This window comes from Anguilla rostrata, chromosome 17, assembly GCF_018555375.3.
Source record: "Anguilla rostrata isolate EN2019 chromosome 17, ASM1855537v3, whole genome shotgun sequence".
Classification (NCBI taxonomy): domain Eukaryota; kingdom Metazoa; phylum Chordata; class Actinopteri; order Anguilliformes; family Anguillidae; genus Anguilla; species Anguilla rostrata.
Window position 1 is genome coordinate 2,833,080 of NC_057949.1, and position 10,621 is coordinate 2,843,700.

At 43.4% G+C, this 10,621-nt stretch overlaps 2 long non-coding RNA genes and 3 other non-coding genes across 5 annotated transcripts; 2 read left to right on the forward strand and 3 right to left on the reverse strand.

The window, feature by feature from the left end:
- Nucleotides 1-1,976: 1,976 nt before the first annotated feature.
- Nucleotides 1,977-2,048, reverse strand: trnac-gca (transfer RNA cysteine (anticodon GCA)). The gene has a single exon. It is a non-coding gene; the product is annotated as a tRNA-Cys (tRNA).
- Nucleotides 2,049-2,135: 87 nt separating this feature from the next.
- Nucleotides 2,136-4,603, forward strand: LOC135243664 (uncharacterized). Its single transcript, XR_010326733.1, has 3 exons — nucleotides 2,136-2,996; nucleotides 3,298-3,407; nucleotides 3,635-4,603. It is a non-coding gene; the product is annotated as an uncharacterized LOC135243664 (long non-coding RNA).
- Nucleotides 4,604-5,861: 1,258 nt separating this feature from the next.
- trnac-gca (transfer RNA cysteine (anticodon GCA)) lies at nucleotides 5,862-5,933 on the reverse strand. The gene has a single exon. It is a non-coding gene; the product is annotated as a tRNA-Cys (tRNA).
- Nucleotides 5,934-6,515: 582 nt separating this feature from the next.
- On the forward strand, nucleotides 6,516-8,339 carry LOC135243665 (uncharacterized). The gene is made up of 2 exons (XR_010326735.1): nucleotides 6,516-6,878; nucleotides 7,517-8,339. It is a non-coding gene; the product is annotated as an uncharacterized LOC135243665 (long non-coding RNA).
- Nucleotides 8,340-9,585: 1,246 nt separating this feature from the next.
- trnac-gca (transfer RNA cysteine (anticodon GCA)) lies at nucleotides 9,586-9,657 on the reverse strand. The gene has a single exon. It is a non-coding gene; the product is annotated as a tRNA-Cys (tRNA).
- Between the last annotated feature and the right edge of the window lie 964 nt (nucleotides 9,658-10,621).

Genomic DNA, 10,621 nt, shown 5'->3' on the forward strand with positions numbered 1-10,621 from the left:
ATACAAGTTTGATTTGAAGTTATTATGAAAATAAATTGGTTTGCCGCTGCATATTTTCAAACATGGCGGGTAATGGCGGAAAATAAATACAACACAAACGCTACGAGTACTCGACCAATCAGAAATGTTCAGCGCTGCAAGCTCCACCCAAAAGGTTCCTGTACTTTCGGAAAGTACTACCCCCCGAGCAGGAACGTTTTGGGGGGTAAAACAAAGCCCCCAGAACTAAATTTAGACCCTAGTTCCTGCGGTGGAAACGCACTGAGTTCCTCAAAAGGTTCCTAGTTCCGGGGTATAGTTCCTGCGGTGGAAACGCGGCTTAAGAGAGAGAGAGAGAGAGAGAGCGTGCACAGGACCGTGTTTAAAGTGTGAAGTGAGAGGACAGGTGGAAAAAGAGACAGACAGAGAGAGAGAGTGTGCACAGGACCGTGTTTAAAGTGTGAAGTGAGTGAAGAGGAGGAGGAGGAGAGAGAGAGACAGAGAGAGAGAGCGTGCACGGGACCGTGTTTAAAGTGTGAAGTGGGAGAAGAGGAGGAGGAGAGAGACAGAGAGAGAGAGTGTGCACGGGACCGTGTTTAAAGTGTGAAGCGAGTGAAGAGGAGGAGGAGAGAGAGACAGACAGAGAGAGAGAGCGTGCACAGGACCGTCTTTAAAGTGTGAAGTGGGAGAAGAGGAGGAGAGAGAGAGACAGGCAGAGAGAGAGACAGAGAGAGAGCGTGCACAGGACCGTGTTTAAAGTGCGAAGAGAGGGAAGAGGATGAGAGAGGGAAGTGCCGCTGCCTGGCTGCCGAACATGTGTCTGCCTGCTCTGCTTATCGTCTGCCTCTCCCAGGCGGAGTTGGGGAGAGTTTGGGCACGGGAGCAAACGGGTAAGGACTCTCCTTCTCTCTCTCTACCTCCCCTCCTCTCCTTTCCATCTCCTGTCTCCCTCTATCTTCCTCTCTTCCCGCTCTCTCTCTGCCCCTCCGGTCTGCTCCGTCTCCCCGCGCTCCTCTCCTGCAGGATCGGCAGATCCGGGGGGCTCCGTCGCACCCTTCAGCCTGTCGCTCGTCTCCGTCACGTGAACTCGTTGCGGTCAGTGCTGTAGCGTATAGTGGAATTCCCATCTTCGCTGCTCTCAAAGTCTTAATAAGCTGGCACAGCACACATCTGCCGTAGATTACTTGTACTCATGGTTTGTTTTTAGTTTTTCGACCGGCTCAGTTTCTTGCTGTTTTAGAAGGTTTTTGGAATCTGAGGAGATTTTGGGGAGGATCTGGTTCTGCGGTGCTGTTGGGTGTTTAATCCTCCAGAGGGATGACCTAATCAGCATCGCCGTAGGAACCCTGTTCCTCTGCCGGCAGGCGTGTGTGCGTCAGAGCTACGGCCCCACTGAGGGGAGCGTGTTTTTTGGCGCTGGTGCTTGTTTTGCTGCTGGCCTCCTGGACCCCCCCCCCTTCCTGCGGGGACCTCAGGACCACTGCTGTGTGTCCAGTGCGTGTGATCTGCATGGGGAGCGCCCGTATCGACAGAGCCATTCGTCTTTTGACCTGTGGGTGGCATAGAATTAACATTGCCGGAGATGGGCTGCATGCTGACTGCAGGGTGATAAGTGTGTGTGTGTGTGTGTGTGTGTGTGTTTTTGGTGTGTGTGTATGTGTTTGTGTGTGTATGTGCATGCATGTGTGTTCATACGCGTGCGTGTTTGTGTGTGCGTGTACATGTGCCTGTGTGTGTGTGCTTGCATGTGTGTGTGTGTCCCCATTTCGTAAAACTTAACTGAAGAACTGATAGGCTGCAACATCACTACCACACACAGGAGGGCACATAACTCTACAAGTTCTGGATCATTTGAAACATGATATCATCCAATTGGCTATTATCCTTTGTAGGAATGATAGCTCCGACCACTATAAAGGGAAGCCCCATGGTTATCAACTTGCACAGCAGCGGGTGTTCTCCAATGTGTGAAAGCATTTATTGAAAACAATGTTTGCAGGGGGCACCCAGATTTGAACTGAGGACCTCTTGATCTGCAGTCAAATGCTCTACCACTGAGCTATACCCCCTTGCCTTGATCAACATTAACTTTGTGAGTGTGATTTGATTGTGAAGTTAATCTAAATTTATAGAGGGTGGGAGGCGATTTTCACCTAGATTGTATGTTTCCACGCATCAAAAAAAGTTAATGTTTGTGCGAGATTGTGTAAACAGTGTCCTCTTGTGGCGAAATTTTATACGGTCTATGGGCGAAATGGACCCTTTTTCAAGCCCTCCCAAGTTCCGTTCTCGTTCGTGTGGCAAATTCCTTAAGCTTCTGCGTAGGAAAGCAAGTTTTCATAGAAACCAATAGGACCCGTCAGTTATTGATATATTCACTTGTGCTTTGACAGATTGAACACAGACTACCGCTATCAAGCGACGCCCATGTACGATACCGTGTACTGCATTTAATTCATTTCTCAATAATCTTGGGGGGATAAACAGCGTTATTTTTCCTGACTAAGTAGCCTAATGGAGGCTACATTTGCCGCCAATTACGGAGCCCATAGCTACAGTTCGACCAATAATGTACTTGTAGGTCAACCGAGTTCACACTACATGCATGCGCATAACTAACGAAATGCTTCCAGGTAATGCTCTTTGTGCGCCCACCTCCTTGGGTCATAACGGCGTAGACTGGTCTACTTCTCTCCCGATGTCACGTTAAGTAGGCTAGCTAGGCTAGCCGTGATGTATCGTGCTCTGCAGTCAAGGTTGCCAGGTGCCTCTTTCATTCCCCTGTCATTGAGTTAAAATGTGTATGCAATAGGGGAAGTTTTATTAACATTAACATTAGCAAACGATGGTTATTGTCAGCATCCTTCCCGCCGAGTTACTGTCAATGATGAATTTTGGTTGCACGAAACTTTTATTATCCAAGATATCAGCGACTCCAGGATGCAGCCCCCAATCATTCTACATTTTGGAAATCAGAAATCAATACCAAAAATGGACTTTCATGGTCATCTTTAACTGTGAGTATACATTGATTGCAAAGTTGATGTGAATGTAAATACCTTCAATATGATATCTAGCAATGTTTTTGAAAGAAATGAACAAAAATCCAATTTTTCCAGATCCGTTACCTCAAACAACTGATTGTTAACTGAAACAATTTCCACTTGTGGAAAATATGTCGTTCAATACCAAGTAAAATGGTCATGAATTTCTTACGAAGTTGAAGGAATTTGATGGTAGCATAAATGTTTTCAACAACCTTATCTGAAGAATTGATGGGTTACAATTCACACAAAATATATATTTTTTCAACACAAGAAATTGCGCTGACATAATGGAGAATGGAGTAGCAGAACATAGAGGCACATCTTTGTTGAAAAGTTCTGGATTAAATGAACCGGTGTTGTGATATCATCTGTGCAGTGTTGGTAAGCTGATTGTTTTCTGTTTTTAACAATTTTCACTGAAAAATATCCAGATTTTAAAGAAGAGGTCGATTTTCACCTGTATTTTATGTTTCTGCATGTCAAAAAAGTTGTTCTTCTTTCTGTGAGATTATGTAAACAGCCTCTTGTGGCAAAACTGACCCTTTGTCAAGCATGTCCCAAGTCCCGCTCTTCTTAATTGCTGTTGCTAATTTTGCCCTAAACGCCAGAAATTGGAATCGCTAGAAGAAAATCAAGAGTCTTGGGGCCCACCTACGTCTGCTGATGTGTTCAACAAGGAGAACAATCTACAGAACATCTCCTCTGGGACAGGTACAGTTGAATTGGTTGAAGAGTCTATTTGATTGTTAATTATGTTGATTTAATTAAGGTGGAGGGGAAAACCGTGAGATCAGCACGGATCTCCTTGCCTTTGATGTGGACTGAGCTTGCCTCGGGAGGGGCCTCCTTTGCTCTGTGTGCGTGTGTGTGTGTGTGTGTGTGCGTGTGTGTGTGTGTGTGTGTGTGTGTGTGTGTGTGTGTGTGTGTGCGTGTGTGCGTGCGTGTGTGTGTGTGTGTGTGTGCGTGTGTGTGTGTGTGTGTGTGTGTGTGTGTGCGTGTGTGCGTGTGTGTGTGTGTGTGTGTGTGTGTGTGCGTGTGTGTGTGTGTGTGTGCGTGTGTGTGCGTGTGTGTGTGTGTGTGCGTGTGTGTGTGTGTGTCTGCTTCTGTGTTCTGTAGGACCACATATACACCAGCACACTAACTCTTGTTGCAGCCCTGGACAGCCTGTACACACACACACACACACACACAGGCAGACATGTGGCCATTCTTGCCCCTGGCTGCACTGGAGGGGATGGGCCACAATCGAATCTTGAGCCGCTATTGGCTGACAGCCGACCAGCAGCACAGGGGATTGGTCAGTTCCTCCTGCCGAGCCTCTCTTTGGGATATTGACTGAATCTCACGTGTTACATGCAGACAAGAAGAATCACAATGGACCTATGGACCAGATGGGTGCCTGCCATGTTTTTTTTTCTCAGAGCTTCTGTACGTGTACATTTACATGGAGTATTTATTTGAAAGGACAAACAAATGGAAAATCTTCCATTTCTTACTGTAATTGTGTTTGCATGCTGTAAAAAATCTAATGTACAGGTATTGTATTTTTGTACAAAATAAATGTCATTACTGATAAATTGCCGTGAGGGTAAGATGTTTCATCTTGCAAAAATAACATAAAGTCTTCATTTTTAAGTGTTTGCTTATGACATTGCCTGAAACGGGTGGACCGGGAGGCCATATCTGTTTCTCTGTTTCATGGTAACTTCTGCTCTTAGCTTCATTTATTTAATTAACAAAATTATTTTAATGATCTGACAGTTTAGCTAATAGCTACATGTACTGATAAGCTCACAATGACAGTGGAAGTCTGAGCCTGTGTGTCAATGTGAAATATATTGATGAACGTGTACTCTACAAGTTAACTGCCATATTCAGCTATCTGAGTCAGGGTAACTTTCTGACACAAAAACCTGCAGGCACACCAGCCTTCCCGGAATGGGGTTTACCCACCCATTGTCTAAACATCGTAATTTCCCATGCAAACAGGAAGTGAAAAGTGGACTATGTGTGAGAGAGCCCCTGAATTACATAGCACGATGATGCTGCTGCAGTTCACTCAGACTACTGAATATGTAGCTTTACCAAAACAAATACAAACACATAGAAGAGTGAAGTGAGTAGGAGAATATCAAAGCACAACTTTGTATGAGAGCTAAGCATCAATTGGACCATAAACATCGTCAGATAGTCTGCGGTCCTTTGGAGCAGCGATAGTTACTGGCACTGTGTCAGTATACCCCCTTCACGTGGACAAAGAGGAAGTATGGGATATGAGAAGTCAGTACTGGAAAATCAACTTTAATTATTGATATTCACTCTGTGCATGAGTATAAACTTTAAACTGCATAAATGTAAGTCCTGGTGTTATGCTGAAATTATATCAGGGGTTTTTATACTGAGCGCTGGGCCCCACCTGTGTCTGCTGATGTGTTCAACAAGGAGAGCATCTGTGGCTAACTATGCTCCCTGGCAGCAGGTACTGTTGAATGAGTTGAAGGGTCTGTTTTGTCTGGAAATAAGGTTAATTTAAGATGGTGTGGGAAAACCATCATGACTGTTGACTGATACAACAAATCTTTGGGAAAAATAAAGTCCCCATCTTCATAAAACTTAACTGAAGACCTGATTGGCTGCAACATCACTACCACACACAGGAGGGCACATAACTCTACAAGTTCTGGATCATTTGAAACATGATATCATCCAATTGGCTATTATCCTTTGTAGGAATGATAGCTCCGACCACTATAAAGGGAAGCCCCATGGTTATCAACTTGCACAGCAGCTGGTGTTCTCCAATGTGTGAAAGCATTTATTGAAAATAATGTGTGCAGGGGGCACCCAGATTTGAACTGAGGACCTCTTGATCTGCAGTCAAATGCTCTACCACTGAGCTATACCCCCTTGCCTTGATCAACATTAACTTCGTGAGTGTGACTTGATTGTAAAGTTAATCTAAATTTATAGAGGGTGGGAGGCGATTTTCACCTAGATTGTATGTTTCCACGCATTAAAAAAAGTTAATGTTTGTGCGAGATTGTGTAAACAGTGTCCTCTTGTGGCGATATTTTATACGGTCTATGGGCGAAATTGACCCTTTTTCAAGCCCTCCCAAGTTCCGTTCTCGTTCGTGTGGCAAATTCCTTAAGCTTCTGCGTAGGAAAGCAAGTTTTCATAGAAACCAATAGGACCCGTCAGTTATTGATATATTCACTTGTGCTTTGTCAGATTGAACACAGACTACCGCTAGCAAGCGACGCCCATGTACGATACCGTGTACTGCATTTAATTCATTTCTCAATAATCTTGGGGGGAAAACAGCGTTATTTTTCCTGACTAAGTAGCCTAATGGAGGCTACATTTGCCGCCAATTACGGAGCCCATAGCTACAGTTCGACCAATAATGTACTTGTAGGTCAACCGAGTTCACACTACATGCATGCGCATAACTAACGAAATGCTTCCAGGTAATGCTTTGTGCGCCCACCTCCTTGGGTCATAACGGCGTAGACTGGTCTACTTCTCTCCCGATGTCACGTTAAGTAGGCTAGCTAGGCTAGCCGTGATGTATCGTGCTCTGCAGTCAAGGTTGCCAGGTGCCTCTTTCATTCTCCTGTCATTGAGTTAAAATGTGTGTGCAACAGGGGAAGTTTTATTAACATTAACGTAAGCAAACGATGGTTATTGTCAGCATCCTTCCCGCCGAGTTACTGTCAATGATGAATTTTGGTTGCACGAAACTTTTATTATCCAAGATATCAGCGACTCCAGGATGCAGCCCCCAATCATTCTACATTTTGGAAATCAGAAATCAATACCAAAAATGGACTTTCATGGTCATCTTTAACTGTGAGTATACATTGATTGCAAAGTTGATGTGAATGTAAATACCTTCAATATGATATCTAGCAATGTTTTTGAAAGAAATGAACAAAAATCCAATTTTTCCAGATCCGTTACCTCAAACAACTGATTGTTAACTGAAACAATTTCCACTTGTGGAAAATATGTCGTTCAATACCAAGTAAAATGGTCATGAATTTCTTACGAAGTTGAAGGAATTTGATGGTAGCATAAATGTTTTCAACAACCTTATCTGAAGAATTGATGGGTTACAATTCACACAAAATATATATTTTTTCAACACAAGAAATTGCGCTGACATAATGGAGAATGGAGTAGCAGAACATAGAGGCACATCTTTGTTGAAAAATTCTGGATGAAATGAACCGGTGTTGTGATATCATCTGTGCAGTGTTGGTAAGCTGATTGTTTTCTGTTTTTAACAATTTTCACTGAAAAATATCCAGATTTTAAAGAAGAGGTCGATTTTCACCTGTATTTTATGTTTCTGCATGTCAAAAAAGTTGTTCTTCTTTCTGTGAGATTATGTAAACAGCCTCTTGTGGCAAAACTGACCCTTTGTCAAGCATGTCCCAAGTCCCGCTCTTCTTAATTGCTGTTGCTAATTTTGCCCTAAACGCCAGAAATTGGAATCGCTAGAAGAAAATCAAGAGTCTTGGGGCCCACCTACGTCTGCTGATGTGTTCAACAAGGAGAACAATCTACAGAACATCTCCTCTGGGACAGGTACAGTTGAATTGGTTGAAGAGTCTATTTGATTGCTAATTATGTTGATTTAATTAAGGTGGAGGGGAAAACCGTGAGATCAGCACGGATCTCCTTGCCTTTGATGTGGACTGAGCTTGCCTCAGGGGAGGGGCCTCCTTTGCTCTGTGTGCGTGTGTGTGTGTGTGTGTGTGTGTGTGTGTGTGTGCGTGTGTGTGTGTGTGTGTGTGTGTGTGTGTGTGTGTGTGTGTGTGTGTGTGTCTGCTTCTGTGTTCTGTAGGACCACATATACACCAGCACACTAACTCTTGTTGCAGCCCTGGACAGCCTGTACACACACACACACACACACACAGGCAGACATGTGGCCATTCTTGCCCCTGGCTGCACTGGAGGGGATGGGCCACAATCGAATCTTGAGCCGCTATTGGCTGACAGCCGACCAGCAGCACAGGGGATTGGTCAGTTCCTCCTGCCGAGCCTCTCTTTGGGATATTGACTGAATCTCACGTGTTACATGCAGACAAGAAGAATCACAATGGACCTATGGACCAGATGGGTGCCTGCCATGTTTTTTTTTCTCAGAGCTTCTGTACGTGTACATTTACATGGAGTATTTATTTGAAAGGACAAACAAATGGAAAATCTTCCATTTCTTACTGTAATTGTGTTTGCATGCTGTAAAAAATCTAATGTACAGGTATTGTATTTTTGTACAAAATAAATGTCATTACTGATAAATTGCCGTGAGGGTAAGATGTTTCATCTTGCAAAAATAACATAAAGTCTTCATTTTTAAGTGTTTGCTTATGACATTGCCTGAAACGGGTGGACCGGGAGGCCATATCTGTTTCTCTGTTTCATGGTAACTTCTGCTCTTGGCTTCATTTATTTAATTAACAAAATTATTTTAATGATCTGACAGTTTAGCTAATAGCTACATGTACTGATAAGCTCACAATGACAGTGGAAGTCTGAGCCTGTGTGTCAATGTGAAATATATTGATGAACGTGTACTCTACAAGTTAACTGCCATATTCAGCTATCTGAGTCAGGGTAACTTTCTGACACAAAAACCTGCAGGCACACCAGCCTTCCCGGAATGGGGTTTACCCACCCATTGTCTAAACATCGTAATTTCCCATGCAAACAGGAAGTGAAAAGTGGACTATGTGTGAGAGAGCCCCTGAATTACATAGCACGATGATGCTGCTGCAGTTCACTCAGACTACTGAATATGTAGCTTTACCAAAACAAATACAAACACATAGAAGAGTGAAGTGAGTAGGAGAATATCAAAGCACAACTTTGTATGAGAGCTAAGCATCAATTGGACCATAAACATCGTCAGATAGTGTGTGGTCCTTTGGAGCAGCGATAGTTACTGGCACTGTGTCAGTATACCCCCTTCACGTGGACAAAGAGGAAGTATGGGATATGAGAAGTCAGTACAGGAAAATCAACTTTAATTATTCATATTCACTCTGTGCATGAGTATAAACTTTAAACTGCATAAATGTAAGTCCTGGTGTTATGCTGAAATTATATCAGGGGTTTTTATACTGAGCGCTGGGCCCCACCTGTGTCTGCTGATGTGTTCAACAAGGAGATCTTCTGCGGCTAACTATGTTAGGTACTGCTGAATGAGTTGAAGGGTCTGTTTTGTCTGGAAATAAGGTTAATTTAAGATGGTGTGGAAACCATCATGACTGTTGACTGATACAACAAATCTTTGGGAAAAATGAAGTCCCCATCTTCATAAAACTTAACTGAAGACCTGATTGGCTGCAACATCACTACCACACACAGGAGGGCACATAACTCTACAAGTTCTGGATCATTTGAAACATGATATCATCCAATTGGCTATTATCCTTTGAAGGAATGATAGCTCCGACCACTATAAAGGGAAGGCCCATGGTTATCAACTTGCACAGCAGCTGGTGTTCTCCGATGTGTGAAAGCATTTATTGAAAACAATGTTTGCAGGGGGCACCCAGATTTGAACTGAGGACCTCTTGATCTGCAGTCAAATGCTCTACCACTGAGCTATACCCCCTTGCCTTGATCAACATTAACTTTGTGAGTGTGACTTGATTGTAAAGTTAATCTAAATTTATAGAGGGTGGGAGGCGATTTTCACCTAGATTGTATGTTTCCACGCATTTAAAAAAGTTAATGTTTGTGCGAGATTGTGTAAACAGTGTCCTCTTGTGGCGAAACTTTATACGGTCTATGGGCGAAATTGACCCTCCCAAGTTCCGTTCTCGTTCGTGTGGCAAATTCCTTAAGCTTCTGCGTAGGAAAGCAAGTTATCATAGAAACCAATAGGACCCGTCAGTTATTGATATATTCACTTGGGCTTTGTCAGATTGAACACAGACTACCGCTATCAAGCGACGCCCATGTACGATACCGTGTACTGCATTTAATTCATTTCTCAATAATCTTGGGGGGGAAAACAGCTTTATTTTTCCTGACTAAGTAGCCTAATGGAGGCTACATTTGCCGCCAATTACGGAGCCCATAGCTACAGTTCGACCAATAATGTACTTGTAGGTCAACTGAGTTCACACTACATGCATGCGCATAACTAACGAAATGCTTCCAGGTAATGCTCTTTGTGCGCCCACCTCCTTGGGTCATAACGGCGTAGACTGGTCTACTTCTCTCCCGATGTCACGTTAAGTAGGCTAGCTAGGCTAGCTGTGATGTATCGTGCTCTGCAGTCAAGGTTGCCAGGTGCCCCTTTCATTCTCCTGTCATTGAGTTAAAATGTGTATGCAACAGGGGAAGTTTTATTAACATTAACGTTAGCAAACGATGGTTATTGTCAGCATCCTTCCCGTCGAGTTACTGTCAATGATGAATTTTGGTTGCACGAAACATTTATTATCCAAGATATCAGCGACTCCAGGATGCAGCCCCAATCATTCTACATTTTGGAAATCAGAAATCAATACCAAAAATGGACTTTCATGGTCATCTTTAACTGTGAGTATACATTGATTGCAAAGTTGATG